The 15763-nt window shown below is 46.3% G+C and overlaps 1 long non-coding RNA gene across 7 annotated transcripts; it reads left to right on the forward strand.

The window, feature by feature from the left end:
* The first annotated feature begins 456 nt into the window (after positions 1-456).
* LOC131839271 (uncharacterized) lies at positions 457-13770 on the forward strand. 7 transcript variants are annotated; one of them, XR_009356895.1, is made up of 9 exons: positions 457-1036; positions 1347-1499; positions 3888-3995; positions 6834-6901; positions 8840-9084; positions 9912-10263; positions 11352-12156; positions 12512-12590; positions 13344-13770. It is a non-coding gene; the product is annotated as an uncharacterized LOC131839271 (long non-coding RNA). The 7 variants fall into 7 exon arrangements; XR_009356892.1 differs by lacking the exons at positions 457-1036; positions 1347-1499 and adding an exon at positions 1557-2237; XR_009356898.1 differs by lacking the exons at positions 457-1036; positions 8840-9084 and having other exon boundaries at positions 1110-1499.
* The last annotated feature ends 1993 nt before the right edge of the window (positions 13771-15763 follow it).

Raw genomic sequence — 15763 nt, forward strand, 5'->3', positions numbered from 1 at the left:
ATTTTAGAGACAAAGAAACTGAGGCCCAAGGATTCTGTGACTTGCCAGGCATCACAGAGCTCAGCTGGAGACCAGATTCTGAGATTCTGTCACTGTCTTTGTAGTCACTGGCGTCACCGCCCCCTCCCAAGAAACCCCATCTCCTTTCCTGTGTAGCAGGGTGACTTGGCCTTCCAGGGGACATAGGGCAAGGTCTGCAGGTATTTTTGGTTGTCCCAGCTGGGGGAGGGAAGACAGGTGGAGGTGCTCCTGGGCTCCTAGTGGTTGGAGGCCAAGTGTGCATCCTAGAATGCGTGGAAGGCTCCAGCAAGGAAGCATCCGGCCCCACACAGCCGGGCAGTGCTGAGGCCCGGAAACCGGGGTCCACAGTGGGCTCCGTCGCAGAGGCAGCTTCCAGCCCCCCCGAGTTGCCTGGGCGTCCTCTGCTCCGCCACAGTCTTGGCCTCCCCTCTGGGACTGCCACAGGAGTTAAAGCCGCGTCCCCCGTGCCCTTTGGCGGCGGCCAAGAGTCCCCCGCCGGAGCTGATGGGGTTTCTAATTTCTAGTCGCAGGGCGTCTGGCTGCACTTCGCAGCAGGCCGGCTGGCAGCAGCCCGTGGTACTCGGCGGCCTGGGCCTGGGGCTCCGGGCTCCTGGGAACCGGCCGGGCGGGGCGGAGGGGGCGCGGAGCACGCGCTCTCCCCTTCCGACCCAGCCGGCAGTGGCAGCCCCTGCCAGAAGATGGCCTATTGAACATTTCCAGGAATAGCACTGCCAAGCCTGTCAACTGCTTTCTTGGAAATTCACTCAATCAGGATGGCGGGCCTCCAGCCGGGAGAGCACAAAGCCCGGCCTGGAGCTCGGAGCTCCGAACGGGCAACGCCCGGCTGCGGGCCGGCCGCCCCGAACCCCTGAGGAAGGGGAGCTGTGCTCGCTGGCCTCTGCAACCCCGCAGCTTCTGGAGTCGTCCGCAGCCTTTCTCCTTCTCAGTGGCGAGGGGAGCGGTCACACGTCTCTGCCAGCCTCCTGCGACTCGGTGACCTTCACATGCTCGCTGTGTTTGTTCAGACCCCAGCCGGCGGGAGGGCCACAGGGCTGGGGGGGGGGGGGGGTATGAATGGTCAGAGGGGACCGACCTCAGCCTCTGGGGGAGCTGCGGCCCTCGCCCCTCCTGTCAGCCTCGCTCCCGAACGGAGCCAAAGGGTCCTCAGAAAGGGGGAGGATTTTCTGCCCACCCCTCCCAGCACTGCCCCCCAGTCACTCTGAAGATGCGGCAGGTAAGAGGCAAAGATGTGATGTGGAAAGAAAAACCCTGTGGTTCACCCGCTCCCCCTCCCCCACTGCAGAAGTAACCTTTTCCCTTAACAGAGGCCTGACATTCCTACTGAAGTTTGACAATCCACCCCCAACCCGAACTCTCTGACCTACAGCCTTTTCCAACTTTTGGGGTGTCCCAGCGGCTGGCAGGGCTGGGGGATGCCCCAAGAAAGTCAGCTGCCCTGAGAGGAACAGCTTGAAAATGTAAGCAGCATATAAAAGCAAGAGATGAAATCCTCTTTCTTGTTTGGGGTGTTCAACCCCAAACAAGGGTTGGTTACTCGCCTTTTTTCAATTATGAGTTACAAAGCTTATCATGGAGTAGGTATGGAACATTTTTTTTATTTCCAAGAACCACTGGCTCACAGGACCAATGCTATTTTAGGAACACACTGGGCTTCAGTTAGTTGGGGGTAGGGTGCCAGATAGGATATCAGATGTCCAGATAAATTTAACTTTCAGGAAGATAACAAATTTTGTGTGTGTGTGTGTGTGTGTGTGTGTGTGTAAATATGCTCCAAATATTATTAGCTGTTTATCTGCAGTTCAAATTGACCTGGGCGTCATGTGTTTTTATTTATTCAACGTGACATTTTACTTGGAGGTACACTGACATAGTTGTTAAGTTAATATCAGGGAACATTCAACACAAGGGAAAAACCATACCAGTTGCCGGGGGAGGTGGTGGGAAGGGAAGGAGGAGGGTAGGAAAGAAGAAGGAAGGAGAAAGATTGGAAAAAAGGGAAATACACATTGTGAAGGAGGAAAAGGTGGAAGTGAAAGAGAAACAGGAAGTGCTGAAGAGACAGGACAACACGAACATTTCTGAAGGGCCTAAAATGCTTGATGAATTAGGATTGTTCCATAGTGTCATTTCCCTGAGAAATACTGCTTTTTTGGCTGCCTGTTTCGCCTGGATCTTCTGCTGCTTTGCTCGATCAGGTAAAACCAACACTGGCCACTCAGGAGAAACAGGTCTCTAAGCTGGGGTGGCGGCAGCTGGACCAATATTACCGTGGGGTCAGGTAGACACAAACCTGAGGCTGTATCCTACCCCCAGACCCATACCCCCAACACCAACACCACACCTACCTTGTTGTCCTTAGTGGAGTGGGGATTTTGAAATAGGTCTTTCCATAAATTCCAGTGGGGAGCAGATCACAAAGACCAAATGTTCCACCTTATCATGACCCTATTCCAGACACATGCTCAGGCTGTGTCCATGCAGAACTTTATCATTACAACAACAACGAACATTTACTGAGTGGCTACTCTGGGCCAGGTGGGTGGGAGTTGGGGGTACTTTATATACATTATCCCAACTGGCCCACCCTGATGTAGATTTTAAGTATATGTATATTTTTAATCTTTTCCTACTGTGAGGGAAGAAATCATGACTGCCGAAAGTTAAGCTGTTGACTCAAAGTCGGTTGGTGGGTGTTGGGGCTGAGATTTGCCTCAAGTCTGCCCGACTCCCAGCTCACGATTCATCCCTGCCCCTATGATCAGACTGAGGGTTCAAATCCCAGCTCCATTATTCCCTAGCTGTGTGGCCTTGGGCAAGTAACTTAATCTCTCTGTGCATGTTTCATTGTCTATAAAACGGGGATAAAATGGTATCTATCTCAGTGAGCTGCTCTGAAGATTTAAGGAGTTAGTACATGTCAGGCCCTTAGAACCCGGGACTGACTCCCCTGACAGCATCCAACGCTTCAACAATTCTGTGAAGTAGCTAATGCTATTATCCTTTTTTACCTATGAGGAAGCCGAGGCCCAGAGGGGCTAATTAACCTGTTCAAGGTAAGTGGGAGAGCTGAGTTTCCAAACGTAGACAGACTAATTCATAGCCCATACTTGTAGATTCTGCCTCCTATCTGTTTACTTTTATGCATTCATCTCGTGGTTTCTGGGTTTTACCATTGGGACTTTATGCTGGTAGCATTTTTGTATACTTAATAGCTGTGAAGAAGGTACGGGATCTTCCTTACAACTACCAAATACTCTTCCTTCATAATAGAATTACTCAGAAGATTCATTTTTTCTGAGTTTCCTCCCGATCACTGCTTCTTGATAATGACTTTAGTAGTAAGGCTAGGCAGGCTAGGCCAGGCTGAGGTGCAGTAACAACTAAGCCATGAAATCTCAATGATTTATCCCAGCAAAGGTGTATTTCTCCCTTATGGAAAGTCTAAGGATGCTTTGTGTGGCTGAGGTAGACAGTGGTGGAAGACAAGATCTACAGAACCTTGAGGGCCTTGTGACCTGTGTAAGGACTTTGCTTTTAACTCCTGCTTTCAAAGCTCCATTGCCTCCTTATGGCCTTCAGGACTTGGTCCTACCTCCTCACATACTCCCAGCGCATACACACCTCTCAGTCCCCGACAGCGGTGGTTCTCAAACGGGGGTACATCAGAATCCCCTGGGGGCTTAACGTCAGATTGCTGTGGTCCCCCCACAGAGTCTTTTGCCGGGGCTTAAGAGGCTGCAAATCTAACAGGATCCCAGGTGACGGTGATGCTGCTAGTACTGGGGCCACACTCCAGTCTGGTACCACAAGCTCCCTCTCACTTTTGGGCCTCTCTGCTTTCCCAGGAAAGGGTGCCTAGATGCCTGGAGAGTGCTGACCGCATCCTTTGTGAGACCCAGCGCAGAATGAAAATACAGGCCCCTTGTTTCAAAAGTAGGAAAGAAAGGACAAAGGTAAAATATAAAGCTTTTCTTTCAAAAATATTTTATTTTTCATAAAATGTAATAAAAACAGTAGTGATATATGAGTAACAATATGGCCAAAACATATTTTGATGTCATAATTTTTTATAATATAATAAATAATATGGATTGATATGATATCAAGATTTTTCTGGTTTGTTTTCCTACATATTCATTCATTAGGTTGTAAACATTTTTACTCTCAGCAGTTTCATTTTCAGTTCATGCAATGAAAAGTGATGTTAGTGGCCGTTGGTAAATGCAAGGTCACAAAAACGTTTTGATAAATTTAATTTTGACAGTTGAAATCAGATCTACAGAGGCGACTATGGCTGGGGCAGCATATTTTATAGGCTGTGACAACACTGGGATACATTTTTCATAAATTATTTTGAAATATGAATTTTAGTACATCTGGAGGTAATGATGCTGTGGAACCATTTTTCTAAAAAGAGTTAACTCTTCATACAAATCACTTTTATGTTCTGAATTTAATATATGAATTTATATTATTTGTAAATAATAAATTATTTATAATATTATGAATATAATAAGTAATACTAGTCAAGTAGTATTATATTATTGAACTCGTGTTAATTATATGATTTTTACATACAAATTTAATATTTTAATATTGCCATTTCCTCTGACGATTCCTGCAGCTTGTGGAGGACATACAAGAAACCAAAAGCAACTTCATGATTTTTATATAATTCAAAATGTCCTCTTATGCATTCTATCACTGGATTTCAAATCCAAGGAAAATTAAGACTATCTTCCTTATTATTGTTGGTTTATCTGAGACTTTCTATGAAGATAGTACTTTATTATTCTGTTGACTAGGACCATCTTTATTTTTAAAATTTTTATTTTTTAAAGATCCTATTTATTTATTTGACCAACAGAGATCACAAGTAGTCAGAGAGGCAGGCAGAGAGAGAGGAGGAAGCAGGCTCCCGGCAGAGCAGAGAGCCCCACGCAGGGCTCAATCCCAGGACCCTGAGATCATGACCTGAGACAAAGGCAGAGGCTTAACTCACTGAGCCACCCAGGCGCCCCGACTAGGACCAGCTCTAAAATTAATTTCCATATCCCGGCCCATGGATGGGCAACTGTTTTGCAATGCTGCAACTGTTTTCAAAGCTAGAAATTCTAAATTCTTTGAACAATGTTAATAACTCCTGGATATCCATTATTACAACGTCATTGCAAACACTTATTCTGTAATACTTTGCTGACAGATTTGCCTACCTGCGTACCAGAAGACCCTTAATGTTTGCAGGTGCTCCAGGGACCGGCTCTGGGGACGGACACGCAAGCCGCAAGCCGGTTTTCTGGGGTGCATCCCAGGGCGGCCCCTCCCCCACGGCTGCCACCGCTGCCGCCACCTGTGGCAACGGGTACTGCAGCTACTGCTCGGTTGCTGTCAACCCCCAGGGCTCCTGCCAGCCACAGGGGTGCCCACTGTCACCTGATTACGGGGCCAGCTGCTGGCGCTGCCCACTGGCCTGCGTGCAGGCTGGAGTCGGCCCATGGGTCCACTGATGCCTGGCATAGCGCCTCTCCATACTTGCTTACTCTCCCATGTTCCTTCTGACTTCACGAATTCAAAAATAAAATGATAAAGAATATCCAGACTATGACAAGAGAGCATTAAACCCACCTAGTGTCCCTTCTGAGTGGGCTCCCTGAGACTGTCCAGGGTGCACGCCCCTGGAGCCTGACCTGTTCCTGGATGGAGTGACTTCTGCCAGGGTTTTCCCATGGAGCATATTGTAGTATGTTAATTCTCTGACAGTGTGGCATCATACATTATTTGGTGTCGTTTTTCCCCACTAGGCAGGGTCAGCAAACCAAATCCAGCCTGCTGCCTGATTTTGTGATCTGGATTTATTGCAACCCAAAGCACCCACTTGTTTCTCTCCTGCCTATGGCTGCTTTTCTTTTTCTTTTTCTTTTGCCTTTCTTTTCTTTTCTTTTTCTTTTTTTTTTTTTTTTTTGAGTTAGGTTTTTCTTTCTTTCTTTTTATTTTTTTCATTATGTTCAGTTAGCCAGCATATGGTACATCATAAGTTTTTGTGGAAGTGTTCAACGATTCATTAGCTGCTTATAACACCCAGTGCTCATCACCACACCTGCCCTCCTTAGTGTCCAGCTCTCGGTTACCCCATCCCCCCACCCCCCTCCCTGCTGTAGGCTTCAGTTTGGTTCTGGGAGTCCAGAGTCTCTCATGGTTCCTCTCCCTCTCTGATTTCTTCCCATTCAGCCCTCCTTTGCCCTGATTTTCTATTATACTGCCTGAGTTGAGTCATGCGACAAGGAATGTTTGGCCCACAAAGCCTAAAACATTTGCTCTCGGGTCCTCTAGGGGATGTTGCTGATGCTTGCACTATACTGTAAAATTTCGGAAGGCAGGCATCATGTCTGTCTAGAACAGTGCCTGGCTTATAGAATAAGCTCAGCCAATATTTGTTGAAAACAAACAAACAAGCAAACACAATGAATACATGAAGAGCATATTATTTTTAAATGAATTTAGTTTATCTTTTATAAAAAACCATGTAAATTTTATTTGACTTCGTTTTTTGGCTGTTTTTATATAAAAATTATGGTTAAAATTACCTACCCTACTGCGAAACGGACTCTCCAAGGACATTGTAAGGTGTTTGTCTTGTGGCTTGGCATACCCCCTGAGACCCCACGACACACCTCAGTCTGAAGGAGCACACGCACTGAATATCATTCATCACTTAACAAATATTTATCGAGCAAAGCACAGGGTTAGGCAATATGACAAGAGAACACTAACTCACACTTGTGTCTTCCCAGTAGACCTAGAGAGCCTACAGACCAAAGAAGAAAAGACCAGCGAACCTGTTCTACACAAAGGCAAATAGGTAACGATTCGATAAAAAAAGTGTTAAGTACAGAAGGAAATTTCTGGATTGAATGCTTTGCGTTTTCAGAGTCAGGACACATTCCTTTCTGCTGTGAAATCAGGAGAGGCCCCCTGCCAGTCATTCTGTTTGGTCTCAGATCCAATCCCGTCCTGCGCTTTGCTCAGCCCTGCAAGAAGCTGACTCCTGCAAACTACATTTCTCTGACTGCCCTGCCAACTGGCTGCAGCTGGAGTCAGTAAGTGGGAGGCCATAGGGAAAGACGGGAGGGCTGGAAGCAAGGAGAAGCCAGGATATTTCTCTCCTCTCTCTCAGTCTCTTCTCTACCTGTCCAATGGAAAAAAACAATAGTATGTTTTCACAGGTTTGTTTGTTTTTTAACGAGAATTAAATGAGTTAAGGCATGCAAAATGTTTAGCCTAGTAGCTATAAATGTTTTATACCCAGTAAGTATGTAGTATAACAAGCCTTCAAAGAATAGAGCTACTATTGCTTTTAGCCTTGCTAAGGGACATGAGATAGAGTGCGGTGATCTATTAGTAATGTCTGCTAAGAGTGCCATGGGGAGAGGAATCCTTTATGGGAAGATTATTTACCAACCCTGAGATTTTGGAGCTGTATCATGGAGATAGATTTGTTGGGTCTGGCAAATGGACTGACAGATTCCACATACTGGATACAGACTGAGGTAATGGGAGAAACCTAACAATTGGAATAGTGATATCAAAAGTCGGCAACCCATGAGAAAGAATAGGTCTGGGAGGCAAAATTATGGATTCATTTTTAGACAAAAGTGTTGGGCTTTTTCCACTTACAAACAAACAAAAAAACCCAGAAGAACCACAAGCCGATGATACACTTGAGGATACCTCAGCAGTTGTGGTTTTTTGAAAGAGATACACTTACATGCAGTGAGTTCGCAAAGAAAACCATCTCAGAAGTGACATATTAAGGCCTCATGGAAAATTGGAAAACCATTCAGGAAACCATAGCAACTCCAGTTACTGGAGTGTGGTCTCCTCTAAAGAGGAAAAACCATTGTTCTGTACTTAGCAGTTCTTCCCTGCTTAGGACACGCTCTGTCTCTGCTTCCCTCTCTTCCCTATTTTCTTCTTCCTACCTGTCTTTCTCTTTATTTTTCTGGGCGTTGCTTTCGTGCTTTCCAGCGGGGCCACATGCTTAGCCCAGGCTGCCTCACAGTCTCCTCTTTAAGTCCAGCCCACATCAGATGTCTTTAAGCAAACAGTTGTGGCTGGCACGGTGGTCCCCCAGTGCAGAGTGTGGAGACCCACGTGACTCAGACAGTGCTGTGTAACTGGTTTCACGGCCAGTTTGGTGTTGACATGGTGAGTGAGTTGGAGATGTCACTGAGATCTAGGTTAAGCTACAAAGTAAGATTGGGTCTTGGTGGAGAGCATCGAGGATATATTTAATTACGCCTGCTGTTCTACATCTCATATGAATTTGATCATTTCAGATCAAAATCTGTCCAAGGTTTAGGGCAAAGACACCAGAAGTTATTTATGAAAAGGGCAGTTGTTTTAATGGAACCAGGAAGTTAGACAGTGTGTGGCTGGAGGGATTTTCTTGCTGTCCTTTATAGGGACTTGACTGATTTCTTTTTTTTTTTAATTTTTTATTTATTATTAACATATAATGTATTATTAGCCCCAGGGAAATAGGTCTGTGAATTGCCAGGTTTACACACTTCACAGCACTCACCATAGCACATTCCCTTCCCAGTGTCCATAATCCAACCACCCTCCCTACCACTGCCCCCCCGCCCCCCCGCCAGCAACCAGGACTTGACTGATTTCTTAGAAGAACAACTTAGAAATCAGTTTGGAAGGGAGAGTGTGATGAAGTTAGGGTTTTCTTACTGCCTTCAGAGCTTGAGAAAACAAACAAAACAGCCCAGCCCTCTGTGATTCTTCTCAGAACTCTTCAAATCCAAGATATCCATCTTCACTTTGGAACATGATGGACCCAGAGCTTGCAACACACATATTCCAAGGATAAGCTGGTACAAACTCTTTTACATGTGTTGCTTTAAAAAGAAAGAGAAGGAGAAAAAAGAGGAGATGGAGAAAGAGAAGAGCAAAAAGTTAAAAGAAAAAAGCTTCATGTTTCAAAAATCTATTACTGAAGAGGACCAAGGGAGCTGCTTGCTCTTAAAATCCCAGGTGAGGACAAACAGGACAACTCTTTATGGACAACACCAGAGAGGAAGTATGTATGATTTTGTTTTCATCCTCAAGGGAGAAGCACCTCAACATGCAAAGTCTTTTCTTAAAACAAAAATAATAAATGTCACAGACACAATTGAAGAAGTGGAGAATTTTATTTCGTTTTATTTTTAAAGATTTATTTATTTATTTATTTGACAGAGATCACAAGCAGGCAGAGAGGCAGGCAGAGAGAGGGGGAAGCAGGCTCCCTGCTGAGCAGAGACCCCCCCCCCCCCCGCCCCGACGTGGGGCTCGATCCTAGGACCCTGGGATCACGACCTGAGCCAAAGGCAGAGGCCTTAACCCACTGAGCCACCCAGGTGCCCCAAGAAGTGGAGAATTTTAAATGAAAGAAAAACAGCCTGCATCCAATCCTCTCACCATACCCCATTATTATATAAGTGGTTTTTTATCATCGTTATTCACAGGCATAAGTAATTTTTATGCCATTGTCTTCTGAGGCTGTTTGGCTCACCTCGCGGAACTTCTGGGCCTAAATACTATCTCTAGCACACACAATCTACATGACTCGACAAGCTACTTATAAACTCTATGGGCCTCGGTTTCCTCATCTGAGCAGTAAGGATGAGAATATTAGCTACTTGAGGGTTAAATGGGATACCTACAGAAAGGCTGGTTCAAGGGCTGGCACCCAGTCACTTGTAACCGCTACGACAATTCATCATGAACTGAGTCAGTTCTGTCATCCCGGGTCAGCTGGGGCAGGGTCGTTTGGCAGATGAAGTCTGCATTTGCCTCCCTGTTTTTTCTCTCTCCCACAGTGAGGTGATTCTGAGTCCTCTTCCACTAGCTGCCTCAGCCCCCACTCAACCCAAGATGGAAGCATAACACACGTTGTCAAGTGAGCACCCAGTAGGTGCTAGAAGGACGCACACGAAGATGTGGGAAAACACAGCAAGGATGCCAGCGGGTCCCACAGAGGAGTTGTGCTCCAGTGCACGCCACATGCTTCATGGGCATAAGCCAAACCAGCACCCAGAAGGGGGGCCATGAGGAGAAATGTGTTTCTCAGGAAGGTTATGGGCTGAAGTGTGTCCCCAGAATCATATGTTGAAGCCCTAAACCCCAGTCCCTCAGAGTGTGACTGTATTATTAGATTGGACCTTCAGAGAGGTAAGTAAGTTAAAATTAGGGTGGGCTCTCATCCAATTTGAGAGGTGAACCAGAGAGAGGAAATCTGAATCAGGGATGGATGCACCCCATGGAAGGTCGTGTGAGGACAGAGCCAGAAGGTGGCTACCTCCAAGCGAAGGAGAGAGGCCTCAGAGGAAACCAGAGGACACCTTGATCTTGACTTCCAGCCTCCAGAACTGCGAGGAAATCAGTATCTGTTGTTTTGGCCGCCGGGTCTGTGGTATTTTGCTGTGGCAGCCCCAGAAGACATATATAGTTACATAACTTTTAAGAGCTCCGGGGGGGGGGGGGTGCTCAGCCTTGAGAAGGAAGGAAATTCTGACCCATGCTACAACACAGATGAACCCTGAGGATATGACACTAAGGGAACTAAGCCATCATAAAAGGACAAATACTCTGTGATTCCATTCAGATGTGGTATCTCGAGTAATCAAATTCACAGAGACAGAAGAAAAATGGTAGCTGCCAGGGGCCAGAGCAGGGAATAAAGGGGAGTTATTATTTAATGGGTACGGAGTTTCAGTTTCACAAGATGAAAAGAGTGCTGGCGATTGAGAGTGGTGATGGCTGCCAACAGTGTGACTGCACTTAATGCCAACTGAAAAGATGGTTAAAATGGTGAATTTTATGACATGTGTATTTTACACAATAAAAACTTAATTAAAAAAAAAAAAAGCTTAGGGGGCTCCCAGGCTCCCACTCTTCCTAAAGTTCAGTCTCACTGAAATCTTGGCTAATTGCTGTTGGAGAGACGAAGGGAGGGAGCTGGAGGAGGCGGAGGGAGCGGGGCAGACAGGACTCAGGGCTAGCAAGACCAGCTTCCTTTTGCTGCCCCATCAGAAATGTGCCTGCGGACTCCGATGAAAGCTCTCCTGGCCTCGCCAGCCAGCGTTTGAAAGCCAGAGCTGCAATGCAGGCCCAGCATCCTTGCCCTTGTCAGTAATGATAATGGAGGAGAACATGATTTCCAAATGGGAGGCTGAAGTCCCTGAGGTTTTTGTTTCTGTTTTTTGTGTTTTGTTTTGTTTTGTTTTTCCTTTTAATGCCTTTTTCCTCTTGTTTCTCAGCAACTCCTGGGCCTGCTCTTTATCCCACACAGAAAGAACACACATTCTCAGCAACGGTCAAAGCACCTTTCACTTTCTCCCACAGCAGCAACCCATCTGAACACATCTGAACAGCCTTTCCCTAAGGGATGGGTTCCCATGCCAAGCCAAAGACCTAAGGAGTTTGGGCCCTTGGTAGCTACCCACTGTTTTGGTTTGCGCTAAGCGATATGGTCCTCCCTGGGGGACCCCAAAGCACCACACCCATGGAGTCTGAGAAAGGCATGTGGTCCAAGCTCTGTCTCTATCTTTGTCTGTCCTCTGCCTTGAGCCCCCGGTGTGAACCCTCCAGGTGTGCCATGTACTCGCTTCAGGACCTGTGAGTCAGAAACCTGTTTCGGTTTCTCTTGCAGCTTACCTTCTCCACCCTGGGCTCCACTGAACAAAGTCAGAGCATACAGACGGCCCCAATCTGAGGGACATCCTCCTACATAACTACCCTTGAACTGTTCAAAAGACATCAGGGGTCATGGAAGATAGCTAAGAAGCTATCCCAGACTGAAGGAGACAAGATACAACCCATGGTAACCTGGTTCTGGACTGGATTGTCTCGCCATAAAGGACATGATTGGGACAATTGGCACAACTCAGCTGAGGCTGAGGACTAGACTGCGGCAGTACAGCAGTGTTTCTTTCCTGACTTGGATGGAAGCCGACCCACGATTACACAGAACAATGTTCTTGATTGAAGGAATCCCATACGGAAGTATTCAGGGACGATGTGCCATCAGACTGGTGATTTTCTACCAAATCTTTAGGAAAAAAGGTAATTCTTTGTACACTTCTCCAGCTCTTCTACATGTGTAAGTTTGTCTCAAAAGAAAAAAAAGAGGAAACGGTGTCATGTTTGGTTGGGATGGAGGCCATGGTCGCTGAGCCTGGTTTTCAGGTGTTTTTAAGCACGAGCCTGAGAACTTTGAGTTCAAAAAACCTTGAACTTTAATCACCTCTAAGAGAACTCCTAGAGGAACATTGGTGGAAATGGGATGGAGGGATATCAGAGGAACAAGTTTGTACATAACCTTGCTACTTGGGTAGAAGGACTCGAGGTGATTTCATGTGCAAACTTTTAGGTGTGTGTGTGTATGATCAAAACCCTTTTTTTTTTTTTTTTTTTTTAGTGCAAATCACACGGTACAAACAGTTTATGACCTCACAAACTTAAGAATGTCCTTCTACATCATTTTTAAAGGTTAACTAGTAAGTATCCCCTTGAATGTGAATCTTAATTTAGTTTACAAATCCCTGCTGGGGTTGGATTTGACATTTCTTGCTCCTCTCTCCATGCCTTAGATTTTTGGCTCGTATTGTGCCTGAATGTGAAAGGGGGAAAAAAAAAAAAAAAAAAAGGAATGACTTGCCAGTTTCTTTCTGGGAGGACTTGTGTTAGTTCCCGTTTTCCCACGAATAGAATAGGGCAGTGAAGAGGCAGTTTCCAAGAGTGTTTAAGATCACAGTTCTAAACAGATGGGCTGGGCTCAAATATTGACCTTCCTCTTACCAGCTGTGTGAGGTTAGGCACATTAACCCATGTCTCAGTGCCTCAGTTTCCTCATCTGTAAGATGGGGGGCGGGAATGAAGAGTATCCATTTCACAGGGTTATTGAAGGCATAATAAGCTGTAGGTAGCTGGCATACAGTAAGTGCCCATTGGTGTGGACCATTGTTAATACGACGAATAAACGTAAGCGGCAACTTTTGAGGTCTGCAGAAAGCTAGAAAGACATCAAATTGGGCAGTCTCCTCCCCAGGAAGGGAAATAGTCCTGTGTTGGTGGCAAGCCGTAATTATGATGGAAAAAACCTTTTCCAAGGTCTGGAGCTGACGTGTACTCCTTGTGACATTTTAATCTCTGAGTAATAGATTCCATTGCCTGCAGAGCTGTGATTTTTCAGTTTATTGCTTTTTCCTCTTCTCTTCTCAAACCTGGATTCCTCCTCCTCTCGGCTCCAGCCTGTCTCCAGCAACCATGAACTGTTTCTGGACAGCCCCCGTGGGGGAGCCAGCTTCTGTACCAGGAGGCCTGAAGCCCCAGCGTTGTACGCTGCCCTCCTTGAGGAAAGAGGAGGGAACCAACCGGGTGCTCCATCCACTGTGTCACCTTTCATGCTGGCGACAAGGGGGCAAAGCAGATGCAGCACTGAGACAAGGACAGCCTCAGCTCTAGGATTGCTGCGCGGAGGGGGGAGGGTTTCCCGCTCGGGCTGTGGAGTCCGTGAGCCCAGCTCAGGTTGCGTCACTCGCACGCTCACTGTGTGACACCTTGAGCAATTTATTTAACTTCTCTGAGGCTTAGTTTCCTTCTCTCCAAAAGGAAAGGGGTGACAAGAACGCTGGTGTGAAGTGTTGGGAAGACTGGATTAAATGACATATATCAAGATAGATAGATTCATTTATTGATTTATGTATATATATATATATATATATATATATATATATATGTATGTATGTTGGGGGGCGGGGGTGAGAGAGTGCGCAAGAGCTGGGGGAGAGGCAGAGGGAGAAGCAGACTCCCCTCTGTGCAGGGAGCCCGATGCGGGGCTCCAGCCAGGGCCCTGGGATCATGACCTGAGTCAAAGGCAGACAGTTAACTGACTGAGCCACCCAGGTGCCCTTAAATCACATACATAAAGTAAGTATATGGTATAGCATTCAGAGCACAGAGCTTGCTCACTAAATGAATTAGTGCTGTTGTTTTATTTAGAGTTGAAAAACCTGAAATTCAGGGTAGTTATAATTATTGTTGGATTTTGCAGGTGAGGAGCACCCCCCACCTTTGGCAACCCGTACACCTGTTAGTGCTTTTCCCACTGCACAAATTGGCTTACCCTCTGGCAAAGACTACCATTCCCCTGCTGTTGTTAGTAATAGAAATTTTAGGCGGGCATAAGGAAGTCCATTTCCCAGCATCCCATGTGGCTAGGTGTGGCCACGTGACTAGTTTGGCTCGTAGGATGTACCTGCAAGTGCTATGAAGCTTCCTGGTTAGGTGAGTACAAGGAAGGCTTTTCCTCACCTCTCCCTTTCTTGAAATGACTGCATGGACTTTTACATAAGGAGGATACAAACTTCTGTGTTGTTTAAGCCATTCGTATTCTGGGTCTCTGTTACAGTAAGTTTACCAAACCTTCGCAGAGAGGGAGCAGCTGGGTTAATAGTAAGAGGACCCCGGCTAGCAGTCCACAGACCGAGGTTTCCTGGCCCTGCCCCTCATTTGCCACACGACCAAAACATTCGCTCACTTCTTCATCTCACGACATTTAGCTGTCAACTGTAGGAGACATTAGCTATACAGAGATTAATGGACACAGCCCAGAAACCATGGAATCTACCTGCAGTCTTGGCGCTGTTATGCGTGTTAATCCTTGAGGAGACTATATTCTTAGAGAGGATGCAGATTCAGTTCCAGATGTAGCCCAGGGCCCTTAGGTAATTTCTCCACGGGATCCAAACCTGCTATGAGTTCCAAAAGGGGCTCCAAATCTGTTCACATACTTATAAAAATGCTCAAAACTATCATAACTTAATAGTTGCAAGTCCTTGGCAAGACACTGAACCTCAGCTCCGATGGTTCAATGTCAAATGAACATAATGGTACACAGAAGGTTACATGAGGAAACACATGTGGAGTACTTAGCACAATATCTGACACTTGGGAGACACTCAGTGAGAGATGATGACGGTGCAGGCTTGACTCCTGGCTGCTCTGTGAAGTGGGCTGTGGTAGGAGCTTGCCAAAAAAGGCCCTCTGAAGGGTGCTTATCACCGTTTCTCTGCTCTCCAGAGCTGCCATGAGGCTTAAATGAGGTTGTGTTGATTTTGGTTTTTTCTTGTTTTAAAGATTTTATTTATGTCTTTGACACAGAGAGAGCACGAGAGATCACAAAGCAGGGGAAGTGGGCTCCCCACCAAGCAGGGAGTGGGATGCGGGGCCCAGTCCCAGGACCCCAGGATCATGACAAGAGCCAGAAGTAGAGGCTTAACTGACTGAGCCACCCAGGCACCCCAGGGTTGTGTTTGTTAAACTACTTTTCCAAAAGGGTGATGTGGTCGGTGGGGTGAGGTCTTTGTCAACATTCAGACCTGCAGCATTTCACACGACCTGCCTCAGTCTCTCCGACTGCTTCCCTTGTCCTTGCCAAGATCCCGTCTGATGACGGCTTCCACATTGCACTCCATTGGTGGTGTTGCTGAGAGTTCGTGTTATTGACTGATGATCACGTAGTCCTGTGTCCCTTGGGATCTATCTACATACACAATTAATCAGATAGATTTCAGGGAAAAAAAAGTCTCAATCTAATCATTACAGTATGTGGTCTCTGTACATTTGAATATTCCTAACATGAGATGGATTTTTGAGTTCTAAAATACTG

This window comes from Mustela lutreola, chromosome 8 (assembly GCF_030435805.1).
Source record: "Mustela lutreola isolate mMusLut2 chromosome 8, mMusLut2.pri, whole genome shotgun sequence".
Taxonomy (NCBI): Eukaryota; Metazoa; Chordata; class Mammalia; order Carnivora; family Mustelidae; genus Mustela; species Mustela lutreola.